Source organism: Petaurus breviceps, unplaced genomic scaffold (assembly GCF_028583685.1).
Source record: "Petaurus breviceps papuanus isolate PSGF00001 unplaced genomic scaffold, PetGlider_PUasm1.0 90626, whole genome shotgun sequence".
Classification (NCBI taxonomy): Eukaryota; Metazoa; Chordata; class Mammalia; order Diprotodontia; family Petauridae; genus Petaurus; species Petaurus breviceps.
The window spans coordinates 335,254-357,697 of NW_027187290.1; the positions used below are offsets into that span (position 1 = coordinate 335,254).

The 22,444-nt window shown below is 38.9% G+C and overlaps 1 long non-coding RNA gene across 1 annotated transcript in view; it reads left to right on the plus strand.

Annotated features, from left to right (window-relative positions):
- The window catches only part of LOC138143064 (uncharacterized), a 289,623-nt gene that overhangs the window by 65,437 nt on the left and 201,742 nt on the right, over positions 1-22,444 (plus strand). Inside the window, exons 2-3 of the long non-coding RNA XR_011163595.1 lie at positions 4,411-4,481; positions 5,915-6,073. This is a non-coding gene — a long non-coding RNA (uncharacterized lncRNA). The remainder of the gene's footprint in view (positions 1-4,410; positions 4,482-5,914; positions 6,074-22,444) is intronic.

Genomic DNA, 22,444 nt, shown 5'->3' on the forward strand with positions numbered 1-22,444 from the left:
GATAAGAGTGGGGATGATAAAAGGGAGGGCAGAAAGGGGGGAGGGGAGTTAGAGGCATACACTTTTGAAAAGGGACAGGGTCAAAATAGATAATAGAATTTATGGGGGCGGGGTAGGATGGACGGAAATATAGTTAGTCTTTCACAATATATCTTCTATGGAAATATTTTGCATAACTACACATGTACAATTTATATTGAATCACTTATCTTCCCAGTAGGAGTAGGTGATGAGGGAAGAAGGGAAATAATCTGGAAATCAAAGTTTTAAAAACAAATGTTAAAAAAAAACAGTTTTTTTAAAGCAGATAAGCCCATCTTATACTTTTCCAACTCCAAGGATCACTCTTGAAATTCCAAGCAGGAGAATGTTTGCGTATGAATGGGGCTGGGCGTGGGAAGGGATCTTGTTAGAAAGACATTTACTGGATTCAGAATTAGAAGACCTAGGTTTGAACCCCTCTTCTTTTATTCTGCTAACTGTGATGTTGGACAATTCTCCATATTATTTTGAGCTTAATTTTCCAAATCTATTAAATGTTTATAAATAAATTTTTATTATTTCATAAATAAACTAAATGATAAACAATAAAACAAAAAAAAAAGAATGAGTAAAGCAACGATGCTAACTCCATGCTTTTATGTAATATAGTTCTAGAAATGGTAGCAGAAGCAATAAAAAAGAGAAAGAAGTTAAAGGCAAAGAGACATGCCCCATCTCACTCTCCCAACTTGTGGTTGGCTGTTTGCTGATGCTGATGGCTTTATAGTTTCCTTAGAACATCCTAGGGAAATTGTGAAGAAACTAATTGAGACAAGTAATAGGGTTTTTAAAAATCAGTATTGCAGACTACAAAGTAAATCCATAAAGAGAAATGGCATTTCTATAAAATAACAAAACCCAAGAGAGAACAAAGGAAAGGGAAATCTCATTCAAAATAATTACAAAATATTTAAAATATCTAGGAGTCAACCTATCAAAGTAACATACATGTTACTGTTATAAAATAACATGTTACTGTTATAGATTATTATAGATGTTATAACATAACATGAACATAACAAGTTACTGTTATAGATTCAATTACAAATTATTTCTTAAAGAAATAAATAATAATTTAACTATAAGAATACTTAGGTTCTTGGCTGGGTCATACTGATGAATAAAATTGATAGTACTACCAAAGTTAATGGAGGAAAAATTGATTTTTGCTAATTGAAAAAATAATGTTTTCTAAAGGACCTTATATTCTTTACATCTCCAATTATGAGGGGAAAGTGCTTTGGAAAACCTTTAAACACTATATAAACATGAGCTATTATAGAAAGACTCATATGACTGGGGTGGCTAGGTGGCACAGTGAATAGAGCACCTGCCCTGGAGTCAGGAGGACCTGCATTCAAATCTGACCTCAGACATTTAACACTTACTAGCCAGGTGACGTTGGGCAAGTCACTTAACTCCAATTGCCCTGCCCTCCCCCCTCTAAAAAAGCAAAAAAAAAATTTAAAGAGTAATATGACTTGTTACAGTGCTTACAGTCTAGATGGAAGAGATTCTCAGCTATTTCTTGGAGTTTTTTTTCATGGGATACCTGAAGATGTTTCTGTGTCTACTCAGTGATGTTCATTTGGGTCTCCACTCAAGTCTGGGAGCTAGTGCCCTATGGTAACAAGCTCCCTTTATGTATTTCCTTGAAAGTGGATTCATTTCTCTAGCTCCTAGCTCTAAAGCACATTTGTTTAGGCTTATAACGTAACAATCCAATCATTACAACCAGGGATAAAAAGAAAATTGTTGTTCGGTCTTATCTGCCTGTTGGTGATCCTATTTGGGGGTTTCTTGACAAAGATACTGGAGTGGTTTGCCATTTCCTTCTCCAGGTTATTTTACAGATGAGGAAACTGAGGCAAACAGGGTTAAGAGAATTGCCCAGGGCCACACACGTAATAAATGTCTGAGGCCAGATTTGGACTCAGTATGATGAGTCTTCCTGATTCCAAGGCCAGTTCTCTATCCATTGTGCCAGCTGGCCCTAGAAAGGAAACTAGTTAACTTCATGTATCATATTGCCAGGACAATTCACAAAATCACATTTGACTTTAACCTATGCTGTTGGGCAGCTAGGTGACACAGTGGATAGAATGCTGGGCCTGGCATCAAGAAGACTTGTTCAATTGTAGGGACGTCATCAAAAAAGCTCGAGTTGTCTTCTGCCTAGTTTCTTCATCCCATTGTTTGTGGCTGTGCTTTGTGGGTTGATTTTTTCACTGACAGTATCTGTTGGGAGACAATGCTGTAAGAGGAGAGACATGGAGGCTCCCTTCTCCCTGTTGAGGATACGAGCCCCCCAGAAATGAGCATTGATCCTTGGCATCTACATTTCTTTATAATTCTTTACTGTTTTCTGTCATCTTGTGAAGTTTTACAGCCAGTTCATCACTATTGTCCAGAGTAGCAAGGACCTTTGGTAGTGACCTTTGGGACCCAGCTTAGTGATAGCCAAGACAAGGCCTCATCCAGTAGTCATGTTGTGAACTTGTGAACTTGGTGGGCACATTGTTCCGTAGCAACTGAGCTAAATTTGAGCCTGTTTTCCCCCCATACCTAGATGGGATAGGGGAAAATGTGCCTCTTGAGGTACTGAGAGCAAGTATTTGTGGTTTCTGTATCTTGGAAATAAATATTCCTGTGTAAAAGCTAAGTGCTTAAATGGAACTGGAATACTATAACTGGTGCCTGGCAGTGGGGAGGGTGCAGCCAGCAGGGCCTCAAGCCAATGGTAGTAAAGGAGAGACACCCTCTGGAACTGTACAGACCTGAGTTGGAGGAGAAGATAGAGTCACATGACTCAGTGACAGTAGCCAGAGAATACCTGCTACTACCTAGTCTGGGAAACCCCGGAGGTTGGGCTATATGGTGTCAACGTCTCTTTCAGCTCTGCGTATTCATTCCCCTTGCAGTCTCTGCTTGAAGCCTTTCAGTGATGTGGGACTTACTACCTCATGAGGCATCCTGTTCTGTCTTTGTCAAGTTAAAACTATGAGGGAGTTCTTTGTTATATGGAGTCTCTGTCTAATCTGTCTCCTTGTGACTTCCACCCAATGATCTTAGTTCTGTTCCCTGAGGCCCATAAGTCTACTACTTCTATGAGGTAGTGCATGCCCCACCTAAGTCTTTTATCTAAAACTAAACAGAGCCCAAGAAGGCAAGATGTTTTCTAGGGATATGACTGTTTTGTAGGTGGGTCCCACAAACAGTTTTTGATTGACACATCTATTCATGGAAATGTATGGATTCAATCTTGGTGCTAGACATACCTTTTGATTTTTTTTCTCTGTGGCCCATAGATCATTTAGACATTAAACTCCATAGAAGGTCCTCTTTCTAACCGTTTTTTTAAGGCCTCCTTGCCCAAGGCCTTGCAAGCTGTAGACTCTTTGGAGAGGGCTGACAAAGGGCCAACATAGTCTTTTTGGGCCAGAACTCCCTAAAAAAGGTGAAAAGCAGAGGCCAGATCTGGTGCAACATATAGAAAAATCCTTCTCCTTTTCTATCTAGCAAAAGTGGTTTGCACAAGTTATTGTATAGATATGGTTGTAAATTTTTATAAAAATATGTAATGGATGGTAACAATTTCTGAAGTTAAAGTTATTAGTAAGGAAATAGTCATTCTTAACCAATGCTGTCCTCCCCTTTAGAGACTGCTATGACTGCCTCACTTGATAGATGACCCACATTTGCACGTGAAACTCTGTTTTAACTCTGTCACACAGTTTGTGAAATGATTTAACCATGCTTGACATTTCCCTAGAGGAGCCTAGAGTCCTTCCTGCTGGCCAGACATATTACCTCAAAATGGCTGCCAGTGTTGTAAACTGTAAAACTTTCTTTCTTGCCTGTGGTCTTCTTTTCCTAGCCTTCTGCATGCCCTAAAACTAGAGTTATAAGGAGCAAAATGTAAAAGTTATCAATAGCTCATGTACTGCTTTGAACAACACCACTCTATCTTGCCCTGTTGCAATCAAGACGGCAAGTAGTTCAATACTACAGTGACTTTAATTTCATTGATGTGGGTTCTTGCAGAACATGCATGCCTGCCCATCCTGTGTGACTCTTATTCATTTCATCTTAGAAGTTTACTGCAGCGGCTCTCTCTGCTGTGCTAGATTGTTTGTTTGGTCCTTATCTATTTACCAGATGGAGAACTCCAGTAGCTGCCAGAGCACTGAGTGGGCAAGTGACTTGTCCGTAGTCCCCCTGGTAATATAGGTCAGAAGTTGGATTCCAAGGCCTACCTGCTATTCATTTTGCCATATTGTTTTACATGTCTATATGAAACAGAATTTCATTTTTCCTTAGCTCTTTCTTGATTTATCTCTAATTCATTTCTCTCTTGCCTTCTGTTAGGTCCCTGTGTGTCTGGATACTTTTAATTCTTGAGACTTCTGATCTATGTTGACTGGCAGAATTCATAGGAGGTTAGTATGGGAGGTCAGGTGGGGATGGGGGTGTTTGCCAATAAGGATGCCTTGTTGGTAAAGGAATGGCTAACTTAAACCTCAATAACCCTAGAAAGGTGCTCCATTCCATCCTTGTCATTTATAGATTTAAAGCCAGGGAATGAACTGACCCTCACCTGGAAAAGATTAAAGTAGATTTGCAACCACAGAGATCTATCCAGGAACTTTTTTTTCTCTCTGAGACTTGAATAAGTTAAAAAATATGCCCTTCACTTAGATGGATTGGGTCCAGGTTTTCCCTGAAAAGTTGTATTGAAACTGGAGACTCCCAACTCAGATGGGCTAAGGGCCTTCATATCAAATTCTCTGTGTGTGGAATCAAGTTTCCTTGCTTTTAAATAGGCTTGAACAGTAAATGTTTGTTGGTTTGAATGAATTGAACCGAAAATGAGAAGAATATATGATCCCTTTTCTCTTTACTCCACCTCGTTCTACCCACCACCCCCAAGACTGGAACTTGACTAAGAATTTTAAGTCTTGAAGCTTAAATGGTACTGAATCAAAACAAAACAAAACTTAGTGGGAAAAAGTTCAAACTTGTTTGAATCAGGGTTGGCTTGAATCCCAACCAAATTGGAACAACTTTGGTTATAACTAAACTGATTTTTTTTTTTTACCATTTTGACTCCCTGGATGTGCATCTCTTATATATACAGAACCATATAAAACAAGATCAACTTCCAAACCACAAGTAAACCTTTTCTGTGGCCTGGGGGAGAGCCACCCTGAATGCATCAACACACCTTTCAGGATGTCTGAGTCATATTCAAAATGGTCAATCTTTTGTGGTCAAGTACAAATGGATATGATAGCACATCACTCAAGAACCTTTCTTTTCAGCCTAAATTAATGGTCCTGTGGATTGTTTCATCACCAGGGTCATTTGTGTGGGAGTAATTTGCTTCAAACCATGGGCCCTCATTCTGGAATTCCAATTTGTGGGGGAAACTGGCTTTCTTGTGACAGATTCCATGTTGCCACCTGGTTTTTTCAGCATCTGGAAAGCATGTGGCTGGTCCCCAGTGTGAAAGAAGCCTAGGTTATTTGACTAGATAAGGGAATTTATTCAGTGAGTTTGCCTGCTCAGTCTGTGCCTGGAATTTGGATGTATATATATATATATATATATATATATATATATATATATATATATATATATGCATCTGAAAAAAACAGAATATTGTATGAGATACACATGGTTTCCAGTGACCCTCATAGACTATAAGCTCCTTAAGGGGAGAGACTGTTTTGTTTTTTTTTTTCTTGATCCCCGGTATGGAATAAGTGCTTAATAAATGCTTGTGGAATTGAATTGAGAGCTACACTCTTGAGAACAGAAAACCTTGTTTTCTGTTACTAACTGACATTAAAAACTTGAATTTTTCTTACAGGGTATCTGAGTCTTAACAAAAGGCATCACAAAGGCAATGGCAAATGCCTGCTTATTGGAGAAGTAATGGTTTCCAGAACAAAAGGCTGCAGCTTGCAAATGAACAGAAATGGAATCCCATTTGAAAGGAGAATTTGCAACACTCGGTAGCAGCTGTCTGGTGAGTCTACAGGGAATTTTGTTTTTCCAAGTTACAAATTAGAAGATGTTCTTTGGTTTAAAAAAATTAGTTGGAGAGGTGAAGCACAAACCCCAAATGCTATACTATAAATCGGAGATCCACAGAAGTCTGTCTGTGGAGTCATGAGAGACATTTGGAAACAATTCTTTGTAGCACAGTGTTCCTAGTGGGTAAGTTGCTTGGCTTTAGGGAAATAATCATAGTTTGTAAGGAAGACCCCTTGAACTTTTGGAATTGCATTCAATTGCACAGAGTACATTTTTTCAAGGTTAGCAAGACTGTCTGGCAAAATTTACACACCTATACGGGCATATATTACGTATGATAACCAGATTCTGGTTTTCCTGGTCTTCTGTCACTGCTTCTTCCTTAATGGTGAGTCATTACAGTCTCAGCTCACAGCCAGTCTCCATACATCATCAGGACTGGAATCTGTCACTTTTGACTAGCCCTCATTTCAAAGACCATGATCAGTGGTAGAGAACTTAGCATCTGTTGACCTGTGTTCTGGGAATCTTAACAGAGCTGGCTTGTTGGACTTGTAGTTACTTTGTGGTGATTAGACAGTATGGTTAATGTTCTTGGATGTTCATTTGAATGCTGTTTAAGTGTTCCTGTTTGATAAGGTGTTAAATGACACAAATGGATAATCAACAGCTCTCAGACCTCTCTAGTCCTCCTGCCAGCGTGGGTGGTTGGTGACGTGAGTCGCTCAGCCCACTTGGAATTTGTATCCTTGGTACTTAATGTACTAAGTTGTTTTCAATCCAACTCATCAAACATTTATTGGATGTCTGTTGTGTGCCAGGGCTGGAGATACAACAACCAAAACCAAGCCCATCCCCACCCTTCCTCCTTCAAAGAGCTTATACTACATGGGGCCAATTCAAAATGCAAAATCTAGAACTCCTTCAGAGAGTGGGGATTGTTTAAGAATTCATTTATCCACTTGGTTAATCTTAGAACCTCATTAATTTGTTCTCTCTGCAGTGATTCAGAGAAGCATATCAGAGGAAGGAAATCCTCTTTAACTATTAAGAAGCAAACTAAAACTTAGAGACCAGAAAATTCAGTACAGAGCGGGGGGGTAGGAAGAATGGGAAGAAAAAAAGCCTCTTCTATTTTCTAGAGACTTGAGAAGCCCCTGATGTGTGTATATATGTATGTATGTCATCTATCTGTATTGAATGGTTAACAGCCTTCAGCACGTTTTTGTGACAGTTGGGCCTGGAAATCAGTGTTTAAAATGAAAATGCCAATTGACCCTTGACAGAGAGCAAGGGGAAAAATTTCTAATTTGTGGAGACTGCCACGAGTACATATTAAAATGCATGTTAAAATAATGATCACTTTGCTGTGGTTCATCAGAAAAAAATATTTTAATCCCTGGTTAATTACAGCTGAATTACTGTCACAGACGTTCTGTAATCCTAATGAAATAATAAGGGCTAGGATCATCCCGCTAATGAGAACTTTGACTAATTAGGAAAATCCCACAAAAATAATTTCTGCTTAATGATGATGGACTTATTTTCACTTATCAAGAGATGGTGTTTTAGGCAAGTTAATAGAGAAACCCTGTTTTTAAATGACAATGGGATTGATTTTTGCTTAATATCTTCTACAGTCCTCTGGATAAATGATAACAAAAATGCAATATCCTTTGGAGGAAGAACCGATAAGTTTCCTCACCAAATGTATATTTTTTTATGTGTATTTGGGATTGACTTCAGAGAGGAACCTGAAAAGCTATTAATATGGAAGGGAAATGTATACAAAAACCTAAGTATGTCCAGGACGTGTATTTCTGTGGTTGCCAAATCTCGCTGAGACTCTCTTCCCAACACCTCTTCCTCCCTTGTCTTTATTTGCACACCCACTATCCTAATTCAAGACCTTGTCACTTCTTCCATCGATTACTGTAATAGCTTCTTTGCTCTCTCCACATCCCATCCCTCTCCTTTCTAATACATCATCATTTATGCAGCTGCCAAAATCATCTGAAGATACTCATTTGGCTAAGTCACTCTCCTTCTCAAAACCATTTAATGGTTCTCTGTTGTTTCTTGGCTAAAATTCAGACTCTTCATTCTGACACTGAAGACCTTTCATAATATGCCTTAAGTTTACCTTTACAAACTCATTACACATTATTCCCCTTGAAGCCCTTAGTATTCCTGATCAGTTGACCTATTTGCTATGTCCTAGACCTTGGTCCATGCCTTCACAGAGGCTACTACCCATGCCTGGAATATACTGCTTCCTTGTCTGAATTATTATTATTAATATTATTGTTACTATTTCATTCTTGTCTTTATGTTCACTAAAGACTACATAGAAATGAGCCTAGAACAAGTAACTCCTATTCTTTTATATTTAATGTTCATCAAACTATTGTGCAAGTGTATGAAACATTTGCTTTTTCTAGTTTATGATGAGATAAAAATTTATCTTCTCTATACTCTCTGAAAATACCTTTACGTAAATGCCACTAGCAAAGGGGATGATGGGAATGAGACACATGCACATACATACACACACACTTTCATTTTCCTCATTTAAAATTTATTTTTCTGCTAGGTTTCTATATTTTGAAAGCTTTCTGTTCCATCTAGTTTGGAGATTGTGAGTATTCAGTATGACGCCATCTATTAAGAACATTGTTATTACATTTTTGTGGACATGTGTTATAATTAGGTCATCATGGATGTTATTTTTGTATGTAATTCTGATTCTTGGTCAATTTATTTTCTGATTTATCAAAGGTATTTGGAGATAAAAATTTCTGTACTGGTTTTGTTATCTATTAGCTCATGACACATTTTAATTTTGGACTGTATAATTCTGACTACCTGATCATATCTATCTAGGTATTTTTGCAACCTTCAGTAATGCATTGTACAGTTTCTTGCGTTTCTTTATAAAATCTACCTCCATTTATATAGGTTCAAGCTGCTAAAAAAATCTGCTTTCTTAAAAGTTCCATATACACCAAAACATTTATAGCAGCATTGTGTGTGTGTGTGTGTGTTAGCAAAGAACTGGCAACACAGTGGATGCCCACAATTTGGTGAATGCCTAAAAAAGTTGTGGCATGTGGATATAATGCTATATTGGTGTGCTTTAAGAGTTTGCTAGCATGATAAATATAGAGAAGCGTGCAAAGAAAATCCAAGAGAATAATATATACAGTGACGATTATAGTGTAAATGGGAAGAACAACAATCAAAAATCAGTGGAAAGTGAATGTTAGGAAATTATAAGGAACATGCTCAGTCTCAAAGAAGAGATCTGAGAAGATGAATTACGTTACTCTTGATTTGTTTTCTCCGTATTGATTTTGCTGACTTTTTTCTTTTCTTTGTTTAAGTTTTGTATTCTAAGGAATAGTTTTTTTTTGGGAGAGCAGAGGGGGAAGGACACTAGGGAAATCTAGCTGATGGGAAAACGAAAGATAGGAATAAAAATCTATTTTAGAAAAGGAACTGTCATTTTTGGTAGCAGTAACAAATCTTTATTGCTGTCATGTATCCCTCTCTCTCTAAGCAAACCTACTTCACAAGACCATTTGTTAGATACTTTATCTGTGGTTGGTCGAGCTCATGTGAATATTGCCTTTTGGTTCTTTTCTTTTATCTTAACCATCCAATGGCAAGCCAGTATCAGTTATATTTACTAGATCAAGTGGCACATGTCTGTTATTAATTTTCCTATTGCTCTGTGGAATTAAGTCTGTTCAAGAGATTTTTCTGGAAATTTTTAAAAGGTTAGGAATAGAAACAGGGAATCTACCATTCATCTTTCTCCATTTTGAAAAGAGAGTGGTGTTATTATTATTAATATGAAAATGAAATCTGATACATTTATAGCACTTTACATAAAGATAGCAATGGTTTAAGGGAATAATCAATCAATTTCTTTAAAAAAAAAAAAAAAGGACTCATGAGGTCCTGAAGAACACCAATACCCAGTGATCATTTTTAAAGGTAGTGTATGTATGTGGGGGGGGGGGGCAGAGCCAAGATAGCAGATTAGGGGCAGCCATCCAGCTGAACTCTCCCAACATTCCCTCCAAACAATTTTAAAATAATGCCTGAAATCTAATTTTGGAACAGCAGAGTAACAAAAAGTTGGGATGAGATATTTTTCTGGCCTATGAAAATTGAAGAGGTAGGCAGAAGAAATCTGTAACACTGAAGTAGAGGTATTATGGAGGGCAGGAGCCCACACATATGGCAATAGCAACAGTGGATGCAGCAGTAGCAGCTGGAACTGCTTCAGGAACTCTTAACCCAGAGATAGTGAGGGGAAGTGGTGTCAGATAATTGCTCATCAAGAAATTTCAGGGGACCCTTTGTTGACACTGAGTACAACTGGTGCTGATTGTCAACTTTATTGTCCATACACAATTTTACATCATGGTTCCAGGGCTGAGAGAGTGCTGGTGGTCAGTCACAAGGGAGAAGGGGCCCGATTACAGCACCATAGCAGAAAGGGGTGCTAATATGTGCAGTTGTAAGGAACCAGGGGGCATTACTTGGCACAGACAATGGAAGCAGTGATCACATCTGTCCCAGGATCACACCACCAAGGAAGTACAGAAAACTTGCAGACCCCCAGAAAAAGCTCTAAAAATAGCAGCACAAAAAACCCTGAAGCTTAGGACAGTGCCTGCCCAAACCTAAGTGAGTAGAGCCCCAACTTTAACATAAAGTTCAGAGTCAAGAAAATAGGCTGGAAAAATGAGCAAACAACAAAAAAGAACTTGACTAGAAGAACCTACTATGGTGACTAGGAAGACCAAGACATAAACTTAGAAAACAACTGTGTAAAAAACAGCTACCAAAAAGTCTCAAAGAAAAATGGTAATTGGACCTAAGCACAAAAAGAATTCCTGCAACCCATGTAGGAAAGAGATGAGAGGGGTAGAGAAAAAATTGGGAAAAGAAATGAGAGTGATACAAGAAATTTGTGAAGAGAATTAAGTGCTTAATAAAAGAGGCACAAAAATACTGAAGAAGATAGCACCTTAAAAAACAGAATTGACCCAGCAATAGAAGAGGCACAAAAATTCACTGAAGAAAGGGACTCCTTAAAAAGCAGAATTGACCAAATGGAAAAAGAGATACAAAAGCTCACTGAAGAAAATCGTTCCTAAAAGTTAAATTTGGGCAAATGGAAGCTAATGACTCTCTGAGACATCAAGAAACAATCAAACAAAATCAAGAGAATTTACAAAATAGAAGAAAATATGAAATATCTCATTGGAACAACAACTGAATTGGAAAATAGATCAGGGAGAGATAATTTAAGAATTATTGGCTTACCTGAAAGCTGTGATCAAAGAAAGAATGTAAATAGTTTAATTTTATTGAGTCCCTTATGATTACTCATTCATAGTTATGTTTTTATGCCTCTCTTGGGTCTCCCTTTTGAAAGCCAAATTTTCTATTCAGCTCTGATCTTTTCATCAGAATACTTTAAAGACCTCTATTTCATTAAACACCCATTTTTCCCTGAAAGATCAGTCAGTTTTTCTGGGTACGTGATTCTTGGTAGCTGGAATATTATCTTCCAATTTTTTTTTTTGAAAATTCAAGAAATTATAAAGGAAAATTGACCCAGCACCTTAGATCCAGGGGTAAAATAGAAGTTGAAAGAATCCACTGATCACCTTCTGAAAGAGATCCCAAAATGAAAACTCCCAGGAATATTATGGCCAAATTCCTGAACTCCCAGGGGAAAGGGAAAGTACTTCAAGTAACCAGAAAGAAATAATTCAAATATCATGGAGCCACAGTCAGGATCACAGAAGATTTAGTGGCTTACATATTAAAGGAGTAGAGGGCTTGGAAGATAATATTCCAGCTACCAAGAATCACGTACCCAGCAAAACTGACTGACCTTTCAGGGAAAAATGGGTGTTTAATGAAATAGAGGTCTTTAAAGTATTCTGATGAAAAGATCAGAGCTGAATAGAAAATTTGGCTTTCAAAAGGGAGACCATAAAAACGTAACTATGAAAGAGTAATCATAAGGGACTCAATAAAATTAAACTATTTACATTTCTATATGGGAAAATGATACATGTAACTCCTAAGAGCCTTATCATTATTAGGGCAGTTAAAAGGAGTTTGCATAGACAGAGGTCATGGGTGTGAGTTAATTATGTTGGAATGTTAAAAAAAAATGAAGAGACAGAGAAATGCACTAGAAGATGAAAGGGAGAAGTAGAATGGAGAAAATTTTCTCACAAAAGGAAGAGCTTTTACATTGGAGGAGAAAATGAGGGGAGGGTTGCAGGCAATGCTTGAACCTCACTCTCATTGGAATTGGTTCAAAGGAGGAAGACTAGGCACACACAGTCAATTGTGTATAGAAACAGAACTTACCCAATAGAGAAATAGAGAAATGATAAAGAAAGGGTTGATTGAGGGAGGCAGTGGTTAGAAGCAAAATAAACATTTGAGGACAGAGATAGGGTAAAAAGAGAAGAAATAGAGAAAAACGGGATCGAAGAAAACGCACAATTAGTAATCATAACTGTGAATGTGAATGGGATGAGCTCACCCCTCCAGCAGACGCAGAATGGATTAGAAACCAGAATCCCAAATATATTGTTTACAAAAGATACATTTAAAACAGAAAGACCCAAACAATTAAAACAAAGGACTAGAACAGAATCTGATATGCTTCAGCTGAAGTAAAAAAGGCAGGGGTAGCAATAATGATCTCAGACAAAGCAAAAGTGAGAATAGACCTAATTAAAAGAGATAATCAGGGAAACTACTATTTTCTTAAAACTACTGTGAAGGGGCGGCCAGGTAGCACAGCGAGTAAGAGCACCGGCTCCAGTGTTGAGAAGACCTGGAGATCGAATCCCGGGCTCAGACACTTAGCACCCACCCAGAAACACCTGGCCGTGTAACCTTGAGCAAGTTACTTAACCCCAATTGCTTAGGGGCGGCCAGGTGGCTCAGCGAGTAAGAGTACCAGCTCCAGTGTTGGGACGACCTGGAGATCGAATCCCGGGCTGAGGCACTCAACACCACACCCAGAAATAACTGGCCGTGTAACCTTGAGCAAGTTACTTAACCCCGATTGCTTTAAAAAAAAAAAAAAAACTACTGTGAAAAACAGCGTAGTATCAAAAAAATTTCCAGCAAGCTTCTCTGATAAGACCTCATTTCTCAAATGCATGCTAAGTAGAGAACTGAGTCATTTATGAAAATAAGAGCCACTACCCAATTGATAAATGGTCAAAGGATATGAACAGGGAGTTTTCAGAAGAAGAAATCAAAGTCATTTATAGTCATTTGAAAAAATGCTCTAAATAACTATTGGGGGGGCGGCTAGGTGGAGCAGTGAATAGAGTACTGGCCCTGGAGTCAGGAGAACCTGAGTTCAAATCGGGCCTTGGACACTTAACACTTACTAGCCATGTGACCTTGGGCAAGCCACTTAACCTCAATTGCCCTGCCAAAAAGCAAAAAAAAAAAAAAAAAAAACAAAAATAACTATTGGTCAGAGAAATGCAAATTAAAGCAACTCTTAGGTACCACCTCACATGTATCAGAAATGATCAATGCTGGAGGTGATGAGGGGAAAGTAGGTATACTAATGGACTCTTTGGTGAAGTTGTGAGTTGATCAACCATTCTGTAGAACAATTTGGAACTATGGTCAAAGCTATATAAAACTGTGCATAACCTTAGACTTAACAATACCACTTCTAGGTCTGTGACCTAAAGAGATCAAAGAAAAGGGAAAAGGACATATATGTCTAAAAAATATTTCTAGCATCTCTTTTTGTGGTAGCAGAGAATTGGAAATGAAGGGGATTCTTATCAATAGGCAAATGGCTGAACAAGTTGTAGCATATGGTTGTGACAGAATACTATTATACTATAAGAAATGAAGAGGGAGGTGGTTTTAGAAGAAACATAGCAAGACCTATATGAACTGATGCAAAGTGAAGTGAGAAGAACCGGGAGATCATTGTTCATAGTAGAATCCATGTTGTAATGGTAATCAACTGTGAAAGACTTGACTACTCTCATCAATACAGTGATCCAAGTCAATTCCAAAGGACCCATGATGAAAAAATGCTATCCACCTCCAGATAGAGAACTGATGAACTCCTGAGTGCAAATTAAAGTATTATTTTTTTCTTTTTCTTGCTTTTCTTTGAAAATATGGCTACTATGGAAATAAATTTTGCATAATTTCACACACATAATATCACAGTTCTTGCCTTGTCACTGGGTGTGGGAGGGAATAGAGAATTTGCAACTCAAAATTTAAGAAGAATAGAATGTTATAATAAATAATAAATTAAAAAATAAAGGTAGCACATTAGAATTAGAAAGAGAAGTGATGATTAGCTAATAAGCAGTCCTTTTGCATATGAAATAGAATTGAGCAGAAATAGGTTATATTAGAAGAATGAATTTAAAGAAACTAATTCATTGGGGTTTTTTTTCTCAGAATGGGAGAAGTATCCTGGCAAATATCTGGTCTGCTTAGCTTTCTTTCCTTTGCTTCTGTATGGTAGAAAGTACTATTCAGCTTGCTTTGCTTTCTTTCTTTTTTTTTTTTTTTGAGGGCTCAGTGGAAAGGATCCTGGAAGTCATGACTATGACATATAAATTTTAAAAATGGTTTTGAACCAATGCCTTACCACTCCCTAAGTATTCTTTAAATCTGCCACCCAGGCATCTGGTGGTTTCTTGATGGAAACTGTGGTGCATTTCTCACAAACATTGTAATAAATACCACAATAAAAACATAGCCATAAAAAAGTTCTCAGCAACCTGCAGGAATGGTTTGAGTAGGCTGTTATATCCCTGATAGTCTCCTCATTTCTGAGTACAGTGGCTCACTTAACACAGCAATTCATCTGTCTGAAGGCTTTGCAACTTCCCTTTGCATTTTCCCCCTAATGTCATTCTCCTGCACACGTATTCACTCAGTGTCAACTCACTGAAATCCAAGGAGCTAAGGCTACAGAGATAATTTTCCTAAAGATGAATCTTTGCTATTTTGATCAAGAGGTGGGTCACATTAACTGTTGCATCGTGGGGATGGCAGTGGGGGTGGTGATGAAGAAAAGGGAAGATGATTGAAAACCGTATACTTTATTACTTTGCTTTTAGGCATCCCATCCCCTGTTCTGGAATCTTGAATACCACAACAACCTTGCTGGTGATTACAAGAAGCACCAGGCCTTTCCTCCTACAGAAGCTCTAACTGATGTATATAAAGTCCAGAATCAAGTTTCCAGGGACTCTCGTGATTAAAACTGAATTAGACTCACTCTTTATTTTTATTTGATTTTTAAATTGTAGATTTTTAAAATTTTATTTTATGCTCACTTTTGAAAGGCATCAGGGCTTGGTGTGTTTACAACAGGGTTGAATCAGAATTTAATGGGCTTTGTGAAGGGAGGTAGACATCAGGATGTCAGTGTTTCTAAGGTATGCAAGAAGGCACTGGATAATCTTATAATAGTAATACCACAAGGATGGAACCAAACTAAATTAAACTGACCCCACACAAGAACTCACGTAAAGTGGTACAATCTCCTTTTTTTTTTTTGCAATTTTTGGGGGCTTTTTGGAGGGCAATTGGGGTTAAGCAACTTGCCCAAGTTCACACAGCTGGGTTTTTGTTTGTATGTGTGTTAAGTGTCTGAGGCTGGATCCGAACTCAGGTCCTTCTGACTCCGGGCCGGAGCTCTACTCACTGCGCCACCTAGCCGCCCTGGCACAATCTCTTAAGAAACATTATGGGGCATTAAGATCTCCAGAGATCAAATGAATGTCCTTCATTCAACTAAGAATCTTTCTAACATAGTTGTAAATAAATGTTTGATTGGGTTACTTAAAAAATTATTGTTTTATTTTATTTTTGTATCACAATTGTTTTCCTTTAACAGTTTTGCAGCCCCTTGTAACAAATAAGATCACTTCAGACCCTTGATTCAGTGGCCCCAAAGGAAGGTCTTTTCTAGTAATCCTTCACAGTTGACATCTACAATTCCTCAAAATTGAACTACTTGTTCAGCTATTTATGGTTTATATTATTGTCTTTGTGCTTATTTTCCTTAGGGTTCTCTTCATTCAACATTGCTTCAGTTTTTCTGAATCCTTAAGATAGCTTTTTAATCAAAGAAGATTCATCATCAAAAGAATATAACTCAACAAATATTCACTGAATACCTACTCTGTGCTAGATACACTCTGCGGGGTATATAAAGATGCCCTTGTCTCCCCCATCCTGAAAAAGCCCTCACTTGACCATTTTTCCATTTTTGCAATCATCCTATTTCCCTTCTACCCTTTGTGGCTAGACTTGTCAGAAAGCCTGCCTATAATAGGAGTCTCCCCTTTTTCTCCTCTCATTCTCTGCTTTTCTTTTGAATTTTAACATTTTATTTTTCCCAGTTACATGTGGAAAAAAATTTTAACCTTTGCTTTTACAATTGTGAGCTCCAAGTTCTCTCCCATCCTTCCCCCCTTCCCCATCATTGAGAAGGCAAGCAATTTGATAAAGGTTATTCATGTCTCACTCTTCTCTTAACCCCCTTCAATACAGCTTCTGACTTTGTAGTTTAACCAAAACTGTTCTTTCCAAAGTGATCTCTTAGTTGCCAAATCCGATGAACTTTCCTGTAAAGGACCAGTACTGAGCCAGTCCAGTCATGGGTAGAGTCTGGGTCAGGATTTCCCTAGGCCCCAGGCACTCCTCATGAGGGCTCATAGTTGCTCAGGATGATTGTCCCACCATTTTTCCTTGTTTAGCAAGGGAACAGGGTGTGATTACCGAGAAGTGATTACCAAGAAGTAATGCACACAATGGAAGGAGGTAGAATACCAGATGTAATCACTTTTGCTATTAGGATATAAACCCTTACCCTCAGATAAACAAACAGACTTAGTAGACAGCTTCCCGCCTGGCTGCCTGGCTCATGTGTCTCCTCATTCCCACACTCTCACGTTTGGCGCGTGCCCCTGTGGTGCAGACATCATTTTTCTCAGTCATCATTCACCTTAACCTCTCTGCAGTCTTTGACAGTATTGATAACTCTCCCCTCCTTGATACTCTCTTCTCTCTAGGTTTTTGGGACATCACTGTCTCCTGATTCTCTTTCCATCTGACTGCTGTTTTTCATTTTCCAGATCATGCCCTCTTAACCATAGGCATTCATCAGGGTCCTGTCCTGGGTCCTCTTCTCTTCTCCCTCTAGGCTACTACACTTGGTGATTTCTTCAGCTCCCATGGATTTCCCGTCTCTATGCTGATTCTCGAATCTATCCGTCACACCACAGTCTCTCTACTGGCCTTCATTTAATCTCACATCTCCAAATGCTTCTCAGACATCTTACTGAATGTCTAATAGACATTAAATTCAACAGTTCAGCAACAGAACTCATTATCTTTGCCCCTAAGCCATCCTTCCCCCTACCACATTCCCACCTGTTGCGCAGATCTGCTGATTTCATCTTTGCAACATCTCTCCAATACCACGGCCGCTTCTCTCCTCCGACATTGCCCCCACTCGTGTGTGGGTCATTACCACGTCATGCCTAGACTATGGTGATAGCCTTCTGATGGGTCTACCTGCTTCAAGTCTCTCCCCACTCCAGACCATCCTCCCTTCAATCACTAAAGTGATTTTCCTAAAGCCCAGAGCTGACCATGTCACCTCTCTAGTCAATAAACTCCAGTAGCTCCCTATTGCCTCAAGGAGTCAATACAAAATGCTGTGGTGTTCAAAGCCCTTCAGAACCTAGCCCCTCCAACCTTTCCAGTCTTCTTATACGTTACTCACCAACATGTATTCTTTAATCCAGTGACACTGGCCTTCTGACTTTTCCACAAACAAGACCGTCTCGCAGCTCCAGGCATTATCTCTGTCTGTCCTCTATGCCTTGAATGCTCTCCCTCCTCTGCTCTGACTACTGACACCCCCCCTCCAGCTTTCCTTAAGTCTCAACTAAAATCCCATCATCTCTAGGAAGACTTACCTAATCTCTTTTAATTCCTTTCCTTTAAGTAAGTGCCTTTCTTCTGGTAATTTGTATTTATGCTGTATACAGCTTGCTTTGTATATATGTGTTTGCCTGTTGTCTCCCCCCTAGGTTTTAAGCTTTTTCTAAGCTGTCTTTTGTATCCCCAGTGCTTAGCACAGTGTCTGGCACAAAGTAGGCACTTAATAAATGTTTATTGATTGATATAGCCTGCCCCTCACTCAAATACATGCCTTCTTGCTGCTGAGTGCAGCAGATTAATCCTCTTTGTTTTCTTATTAGAAAGTGATTTGTATCATGACCATCTAAACTCTCTTGTTTGATATCCCAGGCTTCAGTTTCTTTATTTGTAAATTAGGGAGTGGGACCAGTAGACTTTTTTGTGTGTGGCCTAGTGAGGCCTATTGTAGCCCCTCAGAAGGCATATTGACAATCCAGTAATGGGCCCTGAACTAATGTTCTTTGCACGTCCAGCCCTTCAGATCTTCCATCTCTAAGGCCAATTTAGATATCAGAGAAAGGGAAAATATTTGAGATCCTGATATCTGACAGTAATTGCATTATCTAAATTTCATAATTTTCCAGGGAAAGTAGCTAAAGTAGGGCACATTCTGGTTCTGGACTAGAATATTTCCTTTCTATGTGGCTAATATCAACAACACATGGGTATCAGTCATGATATAGATCTCATTAGCACTGTATATTCAATAACATTGAATAACTGAGATACACTGGCCCATTCCAGTAGAGCATAAGCTCCTTGAGGGCAAACACTGTTTTGTTTTTGCCTTTGTATCCTCATTACCTAATTCACTGCCTGGCACATAGTAGGTGCTTAATACAAGTCTTTTGATTCAAACCAAATCAAAATATGACACAAAAATGTAATGAACTGATCTTTGGCATTTAGTAATTATATTTCCTAGGGTAAATTGTTCTCATTCCAGAGGACTGAAGTATATCTATGAGGGAAAGGGGCCAAACATTAAAGGCCTATTGTGTTATTAATGTTACGCTGAGAGTTCTACAAATACCTCATTGAATCCTCACAAAAACCCTGGATTGCAGGTACTGTTATTATGCCCATTTTACAGTTGAGGAACCTGAGACAAGTGAGTTTAGAGTGAGTGACTTGCCCAGAGTAACATGGCTAGTAAGTGTCTGAGGTCCGATTTGGACTCCAGGCATAATGCTCTGTGCCCTGCAGCGCCACCTAGTTGTCTGAATGTGATCTTCTTTTTTGAAAGCAAATTCTAGTCAGGGGACATAAATAACCACATTGATTGCAAGAAGCTACTACTGGCGACCAAAATTAGAGTTCACTACTGAGCATTTTTCCTCAGACAGATATTGAAATAATCAGACCAGGTCTTGAACTGTTGGTTCACCACAGGCTTGTACTGAGACTAGAGAAAATAAGACAAAGGGAGAGAAGCTGATTATAGACCTAGGGGAATTCATTTCCTTTTTTCTTTCTACTTCCTTTTGCTTCGTCTGTCGTGTTTACTGAAGGTAGGAAAGGATGCCTGCAGGTTTTACAGAGGTTAGAAGGAGAAATGAGATTGATGCCTTCCAATATTCGGCACAGAAACAAAAGGTTATGTTGTGCTTTCTGTGTGTGTGTGTGTGTGTGTGTGTGTGTGTTGAATCAGTTTAACAATCGGTTATTGGATAAATTCTAATTTTCTGCTTATAAAATTCTCTATTTTGTGGAATTCACCCCTTTCCTGTTCATTTATAAGCATCGTTGTAGTCAAAGTGTTGAATGAGGGATTTTGAAGGGGATTTATGCTACTGCAGTAGCTGCAGTACAGACCTTGGTGCTGGGGGGAGGGCTATTCTTTGCCTCTGCCCTCTTCTTCCTTGTCTCATGGGGAAGTATAGTTGTAGCACCTGGTGTCATGTGTCTATAGAAATTATCTCCAAGCTCACGGCCTGAGTGTCTACACAGAAATGTGCAAAGTAGAGGCAGGATGCAGGGAGAACCAGAGATACTATCACAAGGGGGCAAATAGGCATCAACAGAATTGGTAGGTTCAGAACTATGACCAAACTAGGCCTCTGCAGGAGTGATGCAAAAGGAACAAAGCAGGTGAAGGGAAAGAGAAGACACAAATCAGAAGTCTGTTATGATGTGGTAGTGATGAGGGTTTTAAATGCGCTGTGTATCTGCTGGAGCTCTCTCAGGGGATGAAAAGTTCAGATATTGACATCACTTCTTGGCCACCCGAGCACAAAAAGACCCTAGCAGCTCCAGGTGTTCTCCAAAGAAAACTGGTGTTTCCAGCGCACGTCCTTGTGGACCACGCGCTTCTCTGCCTAAGTAAATCTCTTTTTATCAGCTGTTGAATGACATACAAGGATCTCATTTTGTTCCATTGTTGAGCATAAACTACCAGGGAACTGGCCTGAGTCAGGCTCAGCCCCAAATACACATCTGTGGCTGGGGACTGTGGACATCTAGGGAAAAATGTAACTCTCTTAGATGTGTCATTTTGTGTCCACGTAGTGAGTGTCAACATGTAGAATATAGTTCATCCTTGAGGTTAATAATGAACAAAACCCACTTGTGGTGAGGGATAACTTTTCGATGTTTATAGTCAGTCATGAGAGACCCACACAGTATTGATAGCTGACATTTACCTAATTAACTGTAAGGTTTCCAAAGCACTTTATGTCCATTTTCTCAAAGGACCAAAGATTTAGGGTTGAAAGGCGCCTTTATAGAGGAGAAAATGAAAGCTTGGAGAGATGACCATTTCCCTAAAGTCATACAGATAGAAAGTGTCAGAGGCAGGATTTGAACCACATCCCCTGATGCCACATGCAGCATTTTTTTGCAAGCCCACATTGTAAACTTCTTGAGGGAAAGAACTTTTTGATTTTGGCCATCATATCCCCAGGGCTTACCCAGCACAATGCCCACCCCTGGCAGGCTCTTAAATGCCTTTTGATTGATTGAGGGTGCTGGAGCTCAGACAGACGAAGCAACTTACTTCAAATCACTAGTAGTAAGTAGTAGGCAGGGTTAGCAGTCGGATCCTTGGCTTGCAAAGCTGGTACCATTTTCTCCACACCCACACTACCTCTCTAAAGCTCGAGCAGGCTGCCCAGTCAATTGTAACTTCTGTGTCTGTTTTTCTCCTTTGATTTTCACAACAATCTTATTTGGTAAAAAGTTCCGCATTAGCATCTCTAATTTGCATATGAGGAAACTGGGGCCCATGTTATATGTAGGTGCAAACTTAAGTAACCTCATCATATTAAGGGAATGGCTTTTAAATATTGACATAACTTATAGCCTCAGCATGTATTAACATGTCTTTGGTTGACACTCTCACAGGGGAGGCAACCAGCCACAGGTTACACAGTGGAGAAGCCAAGACTGGAACCCAAATTTTCAAACTCCTAGTTCAGAACAGAGGCATGGGATGTTCGATTGCATTTTGATCTTAGATTCGGGAAGACTTGGGTTCAAATTCTGCCTCAGACACTTGCTAAGCTGTATGACCCTGGGAAAGTCACAGCCTCTGTTTGCCTCAGTTTCCTCATTTGTAAATTGAAGGAGTTTTGGCTCATTCACCTCTAAGTTCCCTTTAAATTTAATATCCTACCGTCCTTTGCTCTTTACTTTGTAGCACACTCCTTGTAATAATATAGTCCCAACCACTTCTGAGTAGATAGTGATTCGATAATATATTAGCTCCTCTACTAAATGCATAGAAAATTCAGTGATGAGCACAATGCATTCTGCCCTCTGGAGGTTAATATGCCATGAACACATTTCCATTTCTTGAAGTGAATGTCTGCATTTGATCATATCTCCTTCCTTGTCTTTGTCCTGTTTTTAATATCAGAGGCCAGCCAAATGCTCTAAGAGAGCTATGATTTATACATTACAGATATTCTCAAGAGCAGTTGCAAAAAAAATGATTAGGGAAAGGGACATTTGATTATTCTTCATGTAGCTTTTTCAAACTGGTGAAGGTAGCAAGATGGCTGCATTCAATAAACCTTTGATAAACCATTAGGAAGCTGACATGATCTCTTTTAATGGGCCATTACTACCTGCTTTGGGTGCCAGGCACTTATATCCACTCTTGAAATGTATTAATAATAGAGTAAAATGGAGCTCTGGAATAATAGCATCGCCTAGGCCATTTTTTCCCTTTTCTTTGGTAAATACATATCTTTCCTTTTTTTCTTTTGTCCTTTAAAAGTTCATCCTGGCAAAGAAGGGAGCAGCTAGAATGATGAAAATTAGGGGGAAATCTCCATTTCACATAGTTTTTACCTGGTTTTTTAAAATGTGTGCAGGG